We start from the raw sequence: 19213 nt of genomic DNA on the forward strand, positions 1-19213 counted from the left end.
TCAAGTCCCCAGCAGACAGGACTAGTCCTTCCTTAAATTCTGTCAGATTCTTTGTTGAAGGGGAGGCACCTACTTACCATAATTTATGGATCAGAGATTGGCCAAAACCAAAACTGACCCAAATGTAACCAGACTTTGAGGGAATCCCAACTTTTTTATTTAAATCTGTTTCTAGTTTAAGTACACTACAACCTCAGAGTTACAAACACCAGCGTTACAAGCTGATTGGTCAACCACACACCTCATTTGGAACCAGAAGTACACAATCAGGCAGCAGCAGAGACCCCCCAAAAAAGCAAATATAGTACAGTACTGTATTAAATGTAAACTACTAAAAAAGGGAAAAGCAGCATCTTTCTTCTGCATAGTAAAGTTTCAAAGCTGTATTAAGTCAATGTTCAGTTGTAAACTTTCAAATGAACCAGAAGGTTTTGTTCAGCGTTACGGACATTTCAGAGTTATCCATTCCCGAGGTCTGAGTAATTCTGAGGTTCTACTGTAAGTCTGTAACTCTAAGAAACCATGACCTGTCCTAGAGCTTTGGGAGCAACCATATTTCCCCCTGCCTCCAAACTACACTATCAGATTTAAGGAGTTGCCCCTAGGTGGAGCACCAGCCTCAGACAATGAGATGGGTTCCTTCCCCACAGTCAGCGCTAAGAGTGAACTCATTGTGCCTGCAGACATAAATCACAGTCAAGTGTTTATATTTATATTTCACCCTTTGCTCTCCTTTAATTTCAGCATTCAGAAAAAAAAGGGCAACAATAGACACTCACTAAACACCGAGTCCCTCCCTTATCATTTACGGCACTCACAAGCTCGGCTTCTGACAGAGGAGAGCAACCGAATCCTCTACGCTTGTTATGATCCTATACCTTTCTGGTTTTGCCTAGATTTACACCCAATTGTAGAAGAATTACCAGAAAAAAACCTGTCACGACAAAATTTCCCATCAACTCAGAATATCACTAAACCAGAAAGCAACCATGTCTGCATACTGACACACTCACAGAAAAGCAGGCAGGCTGGGGAATGAACAGCTGACAGGTGGTTTTATAAACTGTAGGGCTATTGATTTACTCACAGTTAACCCACGCTATTAACTCAAAAAAAGTAATTCTGAAAATTAATCGCAATTAATCACAGTTTTAATTGCACGGTTAAGCAATAGAATATCCATTGAACTTTATTAAATATTTCTGGATGTTTTTCTACATTTTAAAAATATATCGATTTCAATTACATCACAGAATACAAAGTGTACACTGCTCACTTTATATTATTATTTTTTATTACAAATATTTGCACAGTAAAAATAATAAAACAGTATTTTTCAATTCACCTCATACAAGTACTGTAGCACAATCTCTATCATGAAAATGTAACCTACAAATGTAGATTTTTTTTTGTTACACAACTGCACTCAAAAACAAAACCATGCAAAACTTTAGAGCCTACAAGTCCACTCAGTCCTACTTCTTGTCCAGCCAATCACTAAGACAAACAAATGTGTTTACATTTATGGGAGATAATGCTGCCCATTTCTTATTTACAATGTCATCTGAAAGTATGCCCCTTCATGCTTCGGCCACCATTCCAGAGGACATGCTTCCATGCTGATGACGCTCGTTAAAAAAATAATACATTCACTAAATTTGTGACTGAACTCCTGGGTGGGGGGGAGAATTGTATGTCTCTAGCTCTGTTTTACCCACATTCTGCCATATATTTCATGTAATAGTAGTCTTGGATGATAACTCAGCACATGTTGTTCATTTTAAGAACACTTTCACTGCAGATTTGAAAAAACGCAAAGAAGGTACCAATCTGACATTTCTAAAGATAGCTACAGTAGTCGACCCAAGGTTTAAGAATCTGAAGTGCCTTCCAAAATCTGAGAGGGATGAGGTTTGGAGCATGCTTTCAGAAGTCTTAAAAGAGCAACACTCCAATGCAGAAACTACAGAACCAGAACCACCAAAAAAGAAAATTAACCTTCTGCAAGTGGCATCTGACTCAGATGATGAAAATGAACATGCATCAGTCCACACTGATTTGGATCGTTATCGAGCAGAACCCGTCATCAGCATGGACGCACGTTCTCTGGAATGGTGGTTGAAGCATGAAGGACATAGGAATCTTTAGCGCATAAGGCAAGCAAATATCTTGCGACACTGGCTACAACCGTGACATGTAAACACCTGTTCTCACTTGCAGGTGACACTGTGAACAAGAAGCGGGCATTATCTCCTGCAAATGTAAACAAACCTGTTTGTCTGAGAGACTGGCTGAACAAGAAGTAGGACTGAGTGGACTTGTAGGCTCTAAAGTTTTATATTGTTTTATTTTTGAATGCAGTTTTTTTTGTATATTATTTTACATTTGTAGATTCAACTTTCATGATAAAGAGATTGCACTACAGTACTTGTATTAGGTGAACTGAAAAATATTTCTTTTGTTTTTTACAGTGAAAATATTTGTAATAAAAATAAATATAAAGTGAGCACTGTACACTTTGTATTCTGTGTTAATAATGAAATCAATATATTTGAAAATGTAGAAAACATCAAAAATATTTGAACTGTATTTTATTATTGTTTAACAGTGCGATTAATCATGATTAATTTTTTTAATCCCTTAACAGCCCTAATAAACTGCATTTATTGCCAAAATACAAATGGCTGGTTTTCCTGCAATGGTTCTTGTCCTTTTCAACCCCTTTTCTAACAAGTGAGCAAGTTACATCTAATAATGTAAAAAAGTCATTGACATCTAATACTGACCAATAGCTATGGACAGAAATGGAAGGTATATTATTATTTAGAACTGTCTCACTGTTACCTTTTGCTCCTCACATCTATTTACTGGGTTCACCTTGCCTTATAGTTAGACTGTAAGCTCTTTGGGGCAGCGACCACTGTGCATGTTTGGGGGGGGGAGAGAAGGTGGCAATAAATGGGACTTGGTGCTACCACAATATAATAAATATGTAGACTGTATATATGGTTATGAAAACTACCACAAAACTCTTGGTATTTCACAAGTCACAACATTCATCTCAAGCTCTGTGTCTTAAGAAACACACACACTTACTTGTTCTATATAGCTCTTGGGGGGTGGTACCCAGCTCCACACAGGCCAGTGGCATTGTTTGCCATGAACCACTTGGAGGTGCTAGAACATAGCTCGAAGCCAAGAGGATTACTGCAAGGGTGTCAGCAGCATAATTCAGGGGAAGCAGCATGGGAGGAGAGTCCTAGGAGTTCCCTCACCCTGGCCCTCAGGGAGCTACCTGCCAAATTCTGTGAATACATCTAAAAACTTTTAAAAGGAATAAATTGTTCCCCTTGTGCATCCCTTAAAATGCAGCCCATTCAAGGGGCAGAACCTGCCTCTGCTCCCTTCGCAATGTGCAATACCAGCTTCATAAGGGGAAAGCAAAGGGAGTCAAAGGGCTTGTCTACCCTTAAAAGTTCTACCACTTTAACTATAGCCATATAGTTAACACAGTTAACCTCTCTAGTGTGGACACAGTTGTACTGGTTTAGGTCTGCTTATTCCCATATGAGGGAAACTAGAAAGGAACAAGCTATATTTTGTCAAATGCTGTGAAGTTTTACAGCAGCTTGTTTGGGAAGACTTGCATCAAGCACTCACAACACTGTTGCTTGTGTGTAAAATTGGCAGCCCAAACACATGGTAGAAAGGAGCTAATGGCACCCTATACCATGGCATATTCTTCCACTCTCCCTTCAGGTATGTACCAACATGTGCTCAACTCTGCCACCTCACTTCAAAGGAGCTACAGCAAAACTTTCAGTTTGGGTTTTTATTGGTCCAGTCCATTGAATCTGTGTTTGCTTGGACTTTCTGCCTCCAAAAACAGTTCCCGAAGTCAAAACCAGCAAGCCTTGCATGTACTCCAGTACAGGTGAGTGAGCACTACACAACACCACCACCAATATGTGTTCAAGTTTTTTTAAAAAATTATTTCTGCCTTGGACCTTTCTACCAATATTGGGATGGCTGAGTTCTAGTAGTTTGAATATTTGCAAATAAATACACACACTTGAATACTCTGAGAAAGTAAATTTTAAAATTTGTTCCCCACCTGACAAGTCAGATCATCCATAGAGGAACAGAAATGATAGCATGCGAGTTGTGATCACAGACTAAGAAGCTCAAGTTTTGAACAGCAAATGAGAGTAAACTAAATTTGCAGGAGCCATCAAACAGTTTTGCACAGGAAAAATCTCAGCCTATTCAGGGTTTCTGCTTATAGGGAGAAGGCACAATTCATCAATAATTTGTTTACTACAGGTTAGTCTCTACTCCTATTCCCACCCTAAAAGCAACATAGGTGTAACACTAAACCAGGTGACTTTTGCATGGCTGCAGTGCAGCATAGCCATACGGACAATTGCACGTGAGCCTTTCAAAAACTGAAACATTAGCTGCTGTGGAATAGAGACCTGATTTGCCTTGGGTGCTCAGTTTATGGGCAGATTTGTGTAATCCACTGGTCAATGAATGTTATGACTCTCTCTCTCTCTCTAGTCTAGATGATCCAGAGGATGTGAATCTGTTACAACCCATGTAGACACAAAACCTGGCTCTTGAGCTCAAGTGGCAGAAACTCAAGCTTTCAGTTATGTAGATTCAATCACCAGCACTGGCCAAGACAGAGATCATACTTTTAGTACCCTTGATGTTCTAGAGTCCAACTGTGTTACTGTCCAGGGGAGGGAAATCTGTTAAGAAAACAGAAAATCTTAGTTCACAGTCACACTAAAGAGCACTTGAGAAAAGATGAATTTCCACAGACATATTTAACCTAATGAACAGAACTCAATGTAGCTTAAAGAAATGAATGCTGCTTGTTACTATCAAAGTCTATGTTTGTTCTGTGTCATTCTGGAAAGATAAAATAAATATCCAGGGACATTTCCAGGGATCAATCAGCATGATTGTGAAGTTCCACATTTCTTCCAGGCTGTTCTCATTAGAAATGGCAATTCTGCATATTTTGAACAGTTTACACTACAAGGATTATTAGACTAGTACAGCAGCATAATGTACAGAAGTTACTGAGCAGCAGCTCACTTCATTGCAAATTGGTAACACTTGAAAATAAGGGTCTAATCATTCATTCCTTTGGCACCAGTCAGTTCTGCCGCATGCACATGACATACCATTTAGAGAAAACAATTGAGGATATATTGTAGGGAAAAGCCCTAAGCTAGCAATTGTGGGACAGGACCTTTTCAAACTAATTTCTCAGACTATTATCCTATGCAAAAAGTGATGCTTCAGCTCCCAAGTGCAACTAGTGGAATTCTGCATCACAAGCAGATTACAGCAACAATCAAAGGCAAGATCCATTTTATTCTTGAAGACAGGTTTCAGAGTAACAGCCGTGTTAGTCTGTATTCGCAAAAAGAAAAGGAGTACTTGTGGCACCTTAGAGACTAACAAATTTATTTGAGCATAAGCTTTCGTGAGCTACAGCTCAGTTCATAGGATGCATACTGTGGAAACTGCAGCAGACTTTATATACACACAGAGAATATGAAACAATACCTCCTCCCACCCCACTGTCCTGCTGGTAATAGCTTATCTAAAGTGATCATCAAGTTGGGCCATTTCCAGCACAAATCCAGGTTCTCTCACCCCCTCACCCCCCTCCCAAAAACCACACACACAAACTCACTATCCTGCTGGTAATAGCTCATCTAATAGTGACCACTCTCCCTACAATAGCTTTGGATGAGCTATTACCAGCAGGATAGTGAGTTTGTGTGTGTGGTTTTTGAGAGGGGGGTGAGGGGGTGAGAGAACCTGGATTTGTGCAGGAAATGGCCCAACTTGATTATCATGCACATTGTGTAGAGAGTTGTCACTTTGGATGGGCTATCACCAGCAGGAGAGTGAATTTGTGTGGGGGGGTGGAGGGTGAGAAAACCTGGATTTGTGCTGGAAATGGCCCAACTTGATGATCACTTTAGATAAGCTATTACCAGCAGGACAGTGGGGTGGGAGGAGGTATTGTTTCATATTCTCTGTGTGTATATAAAGTCTGCTGCAGTTTCCATGGTATGCATCCGATGAAGTGAGCTGTAGCTCACGAAAGCTCATGCTCAAATAAATTGGTTAGTCTCTAAGGTGCCACAAGTACTCCTTTTCTTTATTCTTGAAGATACTCTGCAACTAAATCCATTAGAAAAATTAAGTGAAGGATAAAATACTAGGTAAGTAATGAATCTTATCCAACTGGACATTAATGACATGTTAACATCTGTTACTGAAGCCCAAGATGACATAACAGACCATGAGAGAGCACAGTGATGTACTCTACATGTGAAAGGCATCTTTCATGAATGACATGGAAGCTGGAGTAATCTCTCAGTCATGCAGACAATCTCTCCAGGTCATTAGTTCAGAGACATTAAGTAAGTTTTGTGGAGAAGTTTCCACTGTTACTGCCCCTGCTTCACTCTGTATGGATAGAAGACTCCCTCCTCCTGCACCAAATTCTTGTATTCACCATATTTGATAAGAATCTAAGATATGAATAATTTCAGAGAATTTACTGGATGAATTTCACATTTCCAATCACATTTTCTCTGTGAAGAGACAGAAAAACCAAGATCTGGTCATTCAAAATTAGACAATGAATAATCTGCACAAGTAAAGCTTAGCTTGTAGCTGTTTCCTGAGCAGTTCATTGTAAAATATTGGATACTCAAAATTACTTGAATTTTGAATATGTAGACTCCTGGAATGGCTTCTCTCCTCCGATTGGAAGAGTGACACTATTAGAATCTATTTTCGGAGGCAGTTGTGCTTACCGATTCCAAATTTGCTTTTCATCATTCTTCTGCAATATTTGCTTAAAATTGACAAGACATTCCAGAGTGAATTAGTTTGATGAACTATTAGTAGAAAACAAATGCAAAGGCAATCATGGAAGCTCATTTTTTAAAAAATTCAAACTGTTTGAAGGAGAGTTTTTGAAGTATGTAACCAGCTCTAGCTGCAGTCGAGACTGCTTTTTACAGCTAAGTAATTTACTCCAGGAAACAGGCTTTGTAACAGAAACAATGATGTCCTGAATTAACAAGGTATGAGCAGCTGCACCTCTGTTATATCAGATCTACAGGATGGTTGCCTTTACGGTATAGTGTAAAGCTTTCCTCTAAAGTATGTGCGCATTAGGAGTGGGTGTTCCTTAAAGAGGGCAGCTTTTCCCATAAGGATTTGCATTTACATAGTGTCTAATCAGAACATTAGAAGCCCTGGAAGTAATTGTGTTATATATACAGTATAGTAAAATGAAGTGCAAGAGGTCAAACAGACTTACCGAAAGTCTCACAGAATGACTGAGCAAGATGGTAAAAGAACTAAGAGGTCTAGTTCCTCAGCCTCTGCTACATCACTTGATCACTCTTCCTTCTAAAACACACTCCCATATTGCAATAGAAGCCACAAGAAGACTCAGACAGCAAAGCAAAGCAAAGCAAATACAAGCCTGAATGAAGCCAGACACATGTTAAGAACCTGAGTCCACAGCGACCAGACAGAATTAAATCCCCCAAGGACATAGGGACAAATACACTTCTGGTTTAACCGGTCATTCAACAGAGCTACTTTCTGCAGCATTTTCCATGCAACTCCAGGGTGAATGAGTAAATTAAGACTGATCCTTTCTGCATTAATTTACCATGTTGCCTTCTAAGGAGTTGTGGGGCAGTGGATTTTGAGAGATTCCCTGGCAGTGCTCCTCTGGTAGGAGCTGTGCTGTCAGGGATCCAACTGGCATGAGGCCCCTGCTAATCACTTTGGATCTGCTGGTTTTGAAGGTGGAAACCCCTAGCAAACTAGGACAGGTGAACCCCGCAAAGAAAACATTAGAGTTGACAGCCCTCTAAGCTAATAACTCCTTCACAGGAATGTCCTGTTCATAACCTAAGAACTTGGATTCTTCCATTTCAGCAGAGAACTGTCAGCCTGAAGCCACCCCGCACCTCCATATAGGGCAGTCACACAGGAAGAAGCTGTAGCAAAGAGACAAGTTCAAAGTGGATGATTCAGGCTCTGAACTGAGAGTGGAGAAATGGCCTCTCCCAGTACAAGTATGAAACCAGCAATTCCCCACCTTAATGAACATGGATGCTCAACAGTTCCTATAAGCCACTTAATCTATTAACAAGCATGTGTCTTTCACAGTGCACAGATCATATGGCTTTTAAAAGGGGAGTCTGGAACAAGGGAGACCAGACAAAGGTACAGAAACTTAGTAAGTGCCCTGGGGGGGGCAGCTCTGAAAGCCAACCTGTGAGAGAGTCAAATTCCGATTGTTGTATGCAGTGTAGTTGTAGCCATGTCAGTCCCAGAATACTAGAGAGACAAGGTGGGTGAGGTAATAACTTTTATTGAACCAGCTTCTGTTGGCGAGAGAAAGCTTCTCTCTTACCAACAGAAGTTGTTCCACTATGAGATATTACCTCACCCATCTTGTCTCACTCAGCGTGACAAATTTAACAGGGCTCTGAGCAAAGTCAGCCATGTATGACAAGGACTCGTATCTTATGTGATCAATCTGCTAAGATTGTTTCTGCTGCTGCTCTTTACCTCCTGCTCAGGAGAGAGTCACCAGGAGGATATGGCTCCACAGAAGCTGGGACTAGTAAGATGTGGAAGCTACCTTACTAGGGATTCTGAAAGGCATGGAGTAGTTGGAGACAGTGGGTAAGGATCTGTTTGGGAGCCACCAGCTACTAACTAACATCGGAACTTGCCTGGCGGATGGTAGCACACCAGGCATACCAGGAAGTGTTTCAGGACAAAGTCTGTCAACATGCAATACTGCAACTACTCCATGCGGGAAAGACAATCACACGTGGCTGAAGGAACTTATTTCCAGCCATATGTTGGATTTCACCATTCACAAGACATACTATGTTGATTAGCTAGGAAGCAATCAATTCAGAAACAGACATGAGCTCTGAAGCTCACCCCTCCACAAGCTTTGAATACTCACAATGAACTACCTGTATAGAGCAAAATGTATTTAATGAAGAAATTCAGGAATAGATTTTGAATAAGTAAGCTGAAGTACCTGTCTGATCACCATTTATGGACAGAAAATAAGGGCAATTTGAATTCTACTGCTCTTTTTAGTGAAAATTATTCACTCAGCTCCAACAGGTACGGACATGTGCCTGTGCCAAATGGTTGCTGCCTGCTCTATAAGAGCTTTTCGAATGAGGGCCACAAATGATACCACAATATCAGCTAAATAAGCCCCTACCACATGCATGTGTGTTGTGTCTTCTACTATAACCATCTGTCATGACTATTTATTTTAGCAAACAAGAACATAAGAACAGCCATACTGGGTCAGATCAAAGGTCCATCTAGCCCAGTATCCTGTCTACCGACAGTGGCCAATGCCTGGTGCCCCAGGGGGAGTGAACCTACCAGGTAATGATCAAGTGATCTCTCTCCTGCCATCCATCTCCACCCTCTGACAAACAGAGGCTAGGGACACCATTCCTTACCCATCCTGGCTAATAGCCATTAATGGACTTAACCTCCATGAATTTATCCAGTTCTTTTTTAAACCCTGTTATAGTCCTAAACTTCACAACCTCCTCAGACAAGGAGTTCCACAGGTTGACTGTGCGCTGAGTGAAGAAGAACTTCCTTTTATTTGTTTTAAACCTGCTACCCATTAATTTCATTTGGTCACCCCTAGTTCTTATATTATGGGAACAAGTAAATAACTTTTCCTTATTCACTTTCTCCACACCACTCATGATTTTACAGACCTCTATCATATCCCCCCTTAGTCTCCTCTTCTCCAAGCTGAAAAGTCCTAGCTTCTTTAATCTCGCCTCATCTGGGACCCGTTCCAAACCCCTAATCATTTTAGTTGCCCTTTTCTGAACCTTTTCTAATGCCAGTATATCTTTTCTGAGATGAGGAGACCATATCTGTACACAGTATTCAAGATGTGGGTGTACCATGGATTTATATAAGGGCAATAAGATATTCTCCATCTTATTCTCTATCCCTTTTTTAATGATTCCTAACATCCCGTTTGCTTTTTTGACTGCTGCTGCACACTGCATGGACATCTTCAGAGAACTATCCACGATGACTACAAGATCTTTCTCCTGATTAGTTGTAGCTAAATTAGCCCCCATCATATTGTATGTATAGTTGGGGATTTTTTTTCCAATGTGCATTACTTTACATTTATCCACATTAAATTTCATTTGCCATTTTGTTGCCCAATCACTTAGTTTTGTGAGATCTTGTTGAAGTTCTTCACAGTCTGCTTTGGTCTTAACTATCTTGAACAGTTTAGTAACATCTGCAAACTTTTGCCACTTCACTGTTTACCCCTTTCTCCGGATCATTTATGAATAAGTTGAATAGGATTGGTCCTAGGACTGACCCTTGGGAAACACCACTAGTTACCCCTCTCCATTCTGAAAATTTCCCATTTATTTCTACCCTTTGTTCCTACCCTGTCTTTTAACCAATTCTCAGTCCATGAAAGGATCTTCCCTCTCATCCCATGACAAATTAATTTACATAAGAGCCTTTGGTGAGGGACCTTGTCAAAGGCTTTCTGGAAATCTAAGTACACTATGTCCACTGGATCCCCCTTGCCCACATGTTTGTTGACCCCCTCAAAGAACTCTAATAGATTAGTAAGACACGATCTCCCTTCACAGAAACCATGTTGACTTTTGCGCAACAATTTATGTTCTTCTATGTGTCTGACAATTATATTCTTTACTATTGTCTCAACTAATTTGCCCGGTACTGATGTTAGACTTACCGGTGTGTAATTGCCAGGATCACCTCTAGAGCGCTTCTTAAATATTGGCATTACATTAGCTATCTTCCAGTCATTGGGTACAGTAGCTGATTTAAAGGACAGGTTACAAACCATAGATAATAGTTCCACAATTTCACATTTGAGTTCTTTTAGAACGCTTGGGTGAATGCCATCTGGTCCCGGTGATTTGTTATTGTTAAGTTTCTCAATTAATTCCAAAACCTCCTCTAGTGACACTTCAATCTGTGACAATTCCTCAGATTTGTCACCTACAAAAGATGGCTCAGGTTTGGGAATCTCCCTAACATTCTCAGCCGTGAAGACTGAAGCAAAGAATTCATTTAGTTTCTCCGTGATGACTCTATTGTCTTTAAATGCTCCTTTTGTATCTCGAACGTCGAGGGGCCCCACTGGTTGTTTAGCAGGCTTCCTGCTTCTGATGGACTTAAAAAACATTTTGTTATCATCTTTTGAGTTTTTGGCTAGCTATTCTTCAAACTCCTTTTTGGCTTTTTCTTATTACATTTTTACATTTAATTTGGCAGAGTTTATGCACCTTTCTATTTACCTCACTAGGATTTGACTTCCACTTTTTAAAAGATGCCTTTTTATCTCTCACTGCTTCTTTTAAATGGTTGTTAAGCCACGGTGGCTCTTTTTTAGTTCTTTTACTGTGTTTTTTAATTTGGGGTATACATTTAAGTTGAGCCTCTATTACGGTGTCTTAGAAAAGTGTCCATGCAACTTGCAGGGATTTCACTCTAGGCACTGTACCTTTTAATTTCTGTTTAACTAGCCTCCTCATTTTTGCACAGTTCCCCTTTCTGAAATTAAATGCCACAGTTTGGGCTGTTGAGGTGTTCTGCCCACCACAGGAATGTTAAATGTTATTATATTATGGTCACTATTTCCAAGCGGTCCTGTTATAGTTATCTCTTGGACCAGATCCTGCGCTCCACTCAGGAGTAGATTGTTGCCTCTCCCCTGTGGGTTCCTGTACCAGCTGCTCCAAGAAGCAGTCATTTAAAGTATCGAGAAATTTTGTCTCTGCATTTCGTCCTGAGGTGACATGTACCCAGTCAATATGGGGATAATTGAAATCCCCCACTGTTATTGAGTTCTTTATTTTGATAGCCTCTCTAATCTCCCTTAACATTTCATCGTCACTATCACTGTCCTGGTCAGGGGGTCGATAATAGATCCCTACTGTTATAGTCTTATTAGAGCATGGAATTACTATCCATAGAGATTCAATGGAACATGTGGATTCATTTAAGATTTTTATTTCATTTGATTCTACATTTTCTTTCACATATAGTACCACTCCCCCACCCCCACCCCCGCACGGCCTGTTCTGTCCTTCCAATATATTTTGTACGCTGGAAAGATTGTGTCCCACTGATTGTCCTCACTCCACCAGGTTTTTGTGATGCCTATTATATCAATATTCTCCTTTAACACGAGGCACTCTAGTTCACTCATCTTATTATTTAGACTTCTAGCATTTGTGTACAAGCACTTTAAAAACTTGTCACTGTTTATTTGTCTGCCCTTTTCTGATGTGTCAGATTCTTTATGGGAATGTTTCTCGTCTGATCTGGCCCACACTTTGTCCTCTTTCATCCCCTCCTCCTGACTAAAACCTAGAGAATCTCTATCAATAGACTCTCCTCTAACAGAAGTCTCCTCTAACAGAAGTGATCAATGGCTCCATGTCTAGTTGGCAGCCCAAGTGGAGTGCCCCAAGGGTCAGTCCTGGGGCCGGTTTTGTTCAATATCTTCATAAATGATCTGGAGGATGGTGTGGATTGCACTCTCAGCAAATTTGCGGATGATACTAAACTGGGAGGAGTGGTAGATACGCTGGAGGGGAGGGATAGGATACAGAAGGACCTAGACAAATTGGAGGATTGGGCCAAAAGAAATCTGATGAGGTTCAATAAGGATAAGTGCAGGGTCCTGCACTTAGGACGGAAGAACCCAATGCACAGCTACAGACTAGGGACCGAATGGCTAGGCAGCAGTTCTGCGGAAAAGGACCTAGGGGTGACAGTGGACGAGAAGCTGGATATGAGTCAACAGCGTGCCCTTGTTGCCAAGAAGGCCAATGGCATTTTGGGATGTATAAGTAGGGGCATAGCAAGCAGATCGAGGGATGTGATCGTTCCCCTCTATTCGACATTGGTGAGGCCTCATCTGGAGTACTGTGTCCAGTTTTGGGCTCCACACTTCAAGAAGGATGTGGATAAATTGGAGAGAGTCCAGCGAAGGGCAACAAAAATGATTAGGGGACTGGAACACATGAGTTATGAGGAGAGGCTGAGGGAGCTGGGATTGTTTAGCCTGCAGAAGAGAAGAATGAGGGGGGATTTGATAGCTGCTTTCAACTACCTGAAAGGGGGTTCCAAAGAGGATGGCTCTAGACTGTTCTCAATGGTAGCAGATGACAGAACGAGGAGTAATGGTCTCAAGTTGCAGTGGGGGAGGTTTAGATTGGATATTAGGAAAAACTTTTTCACTAAGAGGGTGGTGAAACACTGGAATGCGTTACCTAGGGAGGTGGTAGAATCTCCTTCCTTAGAGGTTTTTAAGGTCAGGCTTGACAAAGCCCCGGCTGGGATGATTTAACTGGGAATTGGTCCTGCTTCGAGCAGGGGGTTGGACTAGATGACCTTCTGGGGTCCCTTCCAACCCTGATATTCTATGATTCTATGATTCTCTGTCCGATCCACGAGCGCCTCTGCAGCAATTGGCTTTCCCCCATCTCTTAGTTTAAAAACTGCTCTGCAACCTTTTTAATGTTAAGTGCCAGCAGTCTGGATCCACTTTGGTTTAGCTGGAGCCCAGCCTTCCTGTATAGGCAGCGCCATCCTTAGCCATAGGCAGAATAGGCAGCCGCCTAGGGTACTACTCTGCCGGGAGTCCAGACAGAGGGGAAGCAGTGGAGCATGTAAGAGCAGGGATGCTAGGTCCTAGAGAGAGCTGAATGCAGCACAGTCTGAGGGAGGGGATTGGCTGCTGGGGTCTCTGGGAAGGGGTGGGGGAAAGGGTGGTGGAAGGAACTGACCTGTGAGTGTGACTCTCTCCCCTGGCGTGAGGTGAGGCAGGCTCGGCAGTTGCAGTATCCTTTGTTGCCCCCCCCCATAATGCCCATTCTTCTCCCCCTCCTCATGGAGCACCCCCCCCTCCCCTCCCACAGGGCTGGGTTGGGTGAGGGGAAGGGGGGGACAGGGGCTGACTGGCTGCAGTGCTGAGGAATGAAAGTGAAAGTAACTCATTCCTGGGCAGCCAGCCAGGATTGGAAGGGTCACAGGCAGCTGGCTGGGCCAGAGAGCATGAGTGAAAAATCAGGCTGCAGTTTGGGGTAGGATCCCACTTTTATAGGGACAGTCCCAATTTTTGGGTCTTTTTCTTATATAGGCTCCTATTAACCCCCACCCCCTGTCCAGATTTTTCACACTTGCTGTCTGATCACCCTAGGTGGGGGTAATTGGTGCCTATAAAAGACAAAGCCCCAAATATCGGGACTGGCCCTATAAACTCAGGACATCTGGTCACCCTAGCTGGGGAGCGCGTCTCTCCCCTGGGCTGGCAGTGATCCATCACATCTGGGGGGGAGCTGCGCAGGGCAGGATGAGCTGCTGTGGCTCCGTAGGTGCCCCGTCCCTGAGATCAGATGCTGTGCTAACTTCACCATGGTCCATTGGGCTGGCAGTGGTGCCCACTGGTGTGTGATTGGACCTGAGGGTTTGCTGCTGCTATTGCTACTTTGCCCCCCAAGAGGTGGATTTTGGGGTACTGCAGGTTTCCACCCATCTCCTCCTCTACTGCAGCTGTTGGACCAGCAGGCTGGGGCGTGAATGAGCCAATCATGAAAGCAGTACTGTGTTGCCATTTAGATTGTCATTTAACACCTTTTTCAATAAAAAAAAAATCAATATCTTAGCCAAAAACAGAAAATTAAGTTGTTGACAACTATTTGTGACAAGTTTGGTTTGGGGCAGGGAGTGGGCCAGTTTTCATCAGAGAAACAAAAAATGTTGACTGGCTTTCCTATAGCCCTGTTACCTCTAAATAGAGCCCTCCAACAACTGTAATATGATCATCTCCTTACTAGTGTATAGAGTGACCATATGTTGTACTAAGATTCTCTTGCTTTTTTTTCCCAGTGAGTCAGCATAGCTTTTGCCAGCCCAGAAGTTGGGCAGCCAATGTCTTACGTTTTCACAATGTTTTGTCCAACTTTCATAAAGTAAATACACGATTAATATGAGTTAAAAACGCCAGGGACACTTCCTTGTGAAGAATCTGTGCAGCAGATCATGCTAGAGTTGTGAAAATGTCAGTTTTTGATGGAATTTTAGAGGCAGTGATTTATCTTGTTGCCCAAAATATGCTGCTAGTGCTAATGTCTTTCCAAACAAAACTAAGGCAGAATAGGACTTCTGTAACAGTTCTGTGCTGCCTTAATCTAGATGAGACGATTCTGTGCTGACTTCATTTTGGTCACTTTGTGCTTTACCGAGGAGTAAAACTAGGGTTATATTTTGCCACTGTTTGGAAACCCAGCTTATTAAACTGGATAATGCCATTGATCTATTTACAGTATAAGGTTGATATAGAGTTGTAACTAACATTAAGACTGACCCCACTATACATTTAAAACTAAAAAGTGGCTTTGTAAAAATGACATGGGTTTCCAACAATGTGTCTCAGTCAGGGAGGAGCGCCTTGTGAGGTGTCTTCACTCTAGCTCAAAGTCACAGACTCACGATTATCATATATTAGTTATTTTAAATAATACTTCTGATAATCTGATATTTTAAACAGTTATTTCTTTAAAAAACACCCTTATAAGTTATGTCGTATAGAAAAAAACTTTCCGGGTCACAAAAAAGAAAACGGAAAGATGAAATAGGATTAGCTGTACAAGCACAGAAGGGTTCTATACTTAAGTTTGTACATTATGAAAAAACGAAGTTGATCAAGATCATCAAGTAACTGCCGAAGAAAATATTTATGCAGGCGAAGCTCAAGAAATGCAACAACACACAGAACAATCATTTGAAACAGATGCAGACACAAAACAAGAAATTACAACAGTTGAAACTCTACTAGCATGGGATATAGATGACATTGGCACATGGCCACAATCTTTAAACAATGAATTCCATGCCATTATACTTGAGAATGGCCCTGGGAGAATAAAAGGTCTCGAATATCCTAAAGACATCAGAGGTAGGAAATTCACAGAAAACAATTACTACAAAAGACTTTCTAATGGTGAAATTGTCAACAGACGGTGGCTTGTGTACTCTAAATGAAAGGATGCTGTATTTTGTTTCCCATGCAAGCTTTTCAATAGTTGCAATTTTAAGATAGCAACCATGGGTATTAATGATTGGAAAAATCTTAGTCACATATTACCGCAACATGAAAAGGCACAACACCACATTGAAAGTATGCACAAATGGCGTGAGCTGAGTGTAAGGTTAAAAATTAGACAACTCTTGATGCCCAAAATCAAAGATTGCTGGAGTCAGAGAAGCAGCATTGGCGTCATGTTCTTGAATGTCTATTATCTATTGTAGAATATCTATCAACAAACAATCTTGCTTTTAGAGGAAGCATTGAGAAATTATTCCAGCCCAAAAATGGAAATTTTGGGGGCCTTGTACAACTGCTGGGAAAATTTGACACAGTGATTCATAGATTCATAGATATTTAGGTCAGAAGGGACCATTATGATCATCTAGTCTGACCTCCTGCACAATGCAGGCCACAGACTTTCACCCACCACTCCTGCAAAAAACCTCACACCTATATCTGTGCTATTGAAGTCCTCAAATCGTAGTTTAAAGACTTCAAGGAGCAGAGAATCCTCCAGCAAGTGACCCGTGCCTCATGCTACAGAGGAAGGCGAAAAAGCTCCAGGGCCTCTTCCAATCTGCCCTGGAGGAAAATTCCCTCCCGACCCCAAATATGGCGATCAGCTAAACCCTGAGCATATGGGCAAGATTCATTAGCCAGATACTACAGAAAATTCTTTCCTGTAACTCAGATCCCACCCCATCTAATATCCCATCACAGGCCATTGGGCCTATTTACCATGAATATTTAATTACCAAAACCATGTTATCCCATCATACCATCTCCTCCATAAACTTATCCAGTTTAATCTTAAAGCCAGATAGATCTTTTGCCCCCACTGCTTCCCTTGGAAGGCTATTCCAAAACTTCACTCCTCTGATGGTTAGAAACCTTCGTCTAATTTCTAGTCTAAATTTTCTGGTGGCCAGTTTATATCCATTTGTTCTTGTGTCCACATTGGTACTCAGCTTAAATAATTCCTCTCCCTCTCTGGTATTTATCCCTCTGATATACTTATAGAGAGCAATCATATCTCCCCTCAACCTTCTTTTAGTTAGGCTAAACAAGCCAAGCTCTTTGAGTCTCCTTTCATAAGACAGGTTTTCCATTCCTCGGATCATCCTAGTAGCCCTTCTCTGTACCTGTTCCAGTTTAAATTCATCCTTCTTAAACATGGGAAACCAGAACTGCACACAGTATTCCAGGTGAGGTCTCACCAGTGCCTTGTATAACGGAACTAAAACCTCCTTATCCCTACTGGAAATACCTCTCCTGATGCATCCCAAGACTGCATTAGCTTTTTTCATGGCCATATCACATTGGTGGCTCATAGTCATCCTATGATCAACCAATACTCCAAGGTCCTTTTCCACCTCCATTACTCCTTATTGATGAGTCCCTAGCTTATAACTAAAATTCTTGTTATTAATCCCTAAATGCATGACCTTACACTTCTCACTATTAAATTTCATCCTATTACTATTACTCCAGTTTACAAGGTTATCCAGATCCTCCTGTAGGATATCCCTGTCCTTCTCTAAATTGGCAATACCTCCCAGCTTTGTATCATCCGCAAACTTTATTAGCACACTCCCACTTTTTGTGCCGAGGTCAGAAATAAAAAGATTAAATAAGATTGGTCCCAAAACTGATCCTTGAGGAACTCCACTGGTAACCTCCTTCCGGCCTGACAGTTCACCTTTCAGTTGGACCCGCTGTAGCCTCCCTGTTAACCAATTCCTTATCCACCTTTCAATTTTAAGGACACAAAATTGAAAGGACACAGTGATGAGTGAACATCTCCGAAAAGTAACTGAAAATGAAATACATGACCACTATTTAGGACCAAGAATTCAAAATGAACTGATCATGCTAATGAGTGATAAAGTGAGAGATAAAATTGTTTCATTGGTTACTTTGGCAAAATATTTTGCCGTAATTCTAGATTGCACTCCGGACATAAATCATGAAGAACAGATGTCGTTAGTCGTGAGATTTGTCGACATTAACAATTCAGCACAGATTACAGTTAAGGAATCATTTATCACATTTTTAGACGTAGAGGACACGACAGGTTTTGGACTTCTTCAAGCTCTCCTTGATTAACTAAAACGAATGGGGTCATCCGTAATGAACATTAGAGGACAAGGCTATGATAATGGTGCCAATATGAGAGGATGCATTTCTGGCGTGCAAGCTAGATTGCTGGCAGAAAATCCACGAGCCTTTTTTGTTCCGTATGCATGCCACAGCCTTAATTTGATTTTGTGTGATATGGCCAAGTCTTCTGTAGAAGCTATTTCTTTTTCTGGTTTACTGCAATGCGTTTATGTGCTCTTTTTAGCTTCCACTCAACGATGGCAAATATTCAAAGCACATGTCAATGGTAATACCGTTAAGCCTCTATCTGAGACACACTGGGAAAGCAGAGTAGAAAGTGCAAAAACGTTGAGATATCAATCTGAGGAAGTTTACGAAGCACTGGTTGCTATTTCGGAAGAAGCCAGAGATCCAAAAGCGAAAAGTGAAGCACAGTTATTGGCCTCTGAAATATCCAGCTTCAAGTTTCTAACATCTGTCGTAATCTGGTATGACATTCTTGTTAAAATCTCAAGTATAAGCAAAATAATGCAGAGTCCAATGATGCACCTTGATTCAACACTTACCTTACTAAACAACACACAAGACTTTTTAGTGAAGTACAGAGAAAATGGATTCAAAGAAACACAGGTTACAGCGAGAGAGCTTGCACAGGCACTCCGTGTAGAACCAAAATTTCCATGTCCAAACATGACAGGAGTTTCAAGGAAAAAATGGCAAGTGGAATATGAAGGCGCAGATGAGCCCATAGACAATCCAAAAAAGAAATTTGAAGTTGAGTTTTTGATGTTGTGATGGATAAAGCAATATCTGCCGTTGATGAAAAGTTTAATACCTTACGAGCACACCATGAACAGTTTGGATTTTTGTATGACAGAACTAAATTCA

At 41.3% G+C, this 19213-nt stretch overlaps 1 long non-coding RNA gene across 3 annotated transcripts in view; it reads right to left on the minus strand.

Moving 5' to 3' along the window:
• Positions 1-14065, minus strand: part of LOC311523171 — a 97615-nt gene extending 83550 nt beyond the window's left edge. For all 3 annotated transcript variants that reach the window (XR_014712280.1, XR_014712281.1, XR_014712282.1), the window contains exon 1: positions 13923-14065. This is a non-coding gene — a long non-coding RNA (uncharacterized lncRNA). The remainder of the gene's footprint in view (positions 1-13922) is intronic.
• Positions 14066-19213: the final 5148 nt, after the last annotated feature.

Source organism: Lepidochelys olivacea (genome assembly GCF_965140295.1).
Source record: "Lepidochelys olivacea isolate rLepOli2 genome assembly, chromosome: 7".
Lineage (NCBI taxonomy): Eukaryota > Metazoa > Chordata > Testudines > Cheloniidae > Lepidochelys > Lepidochelys olivacea.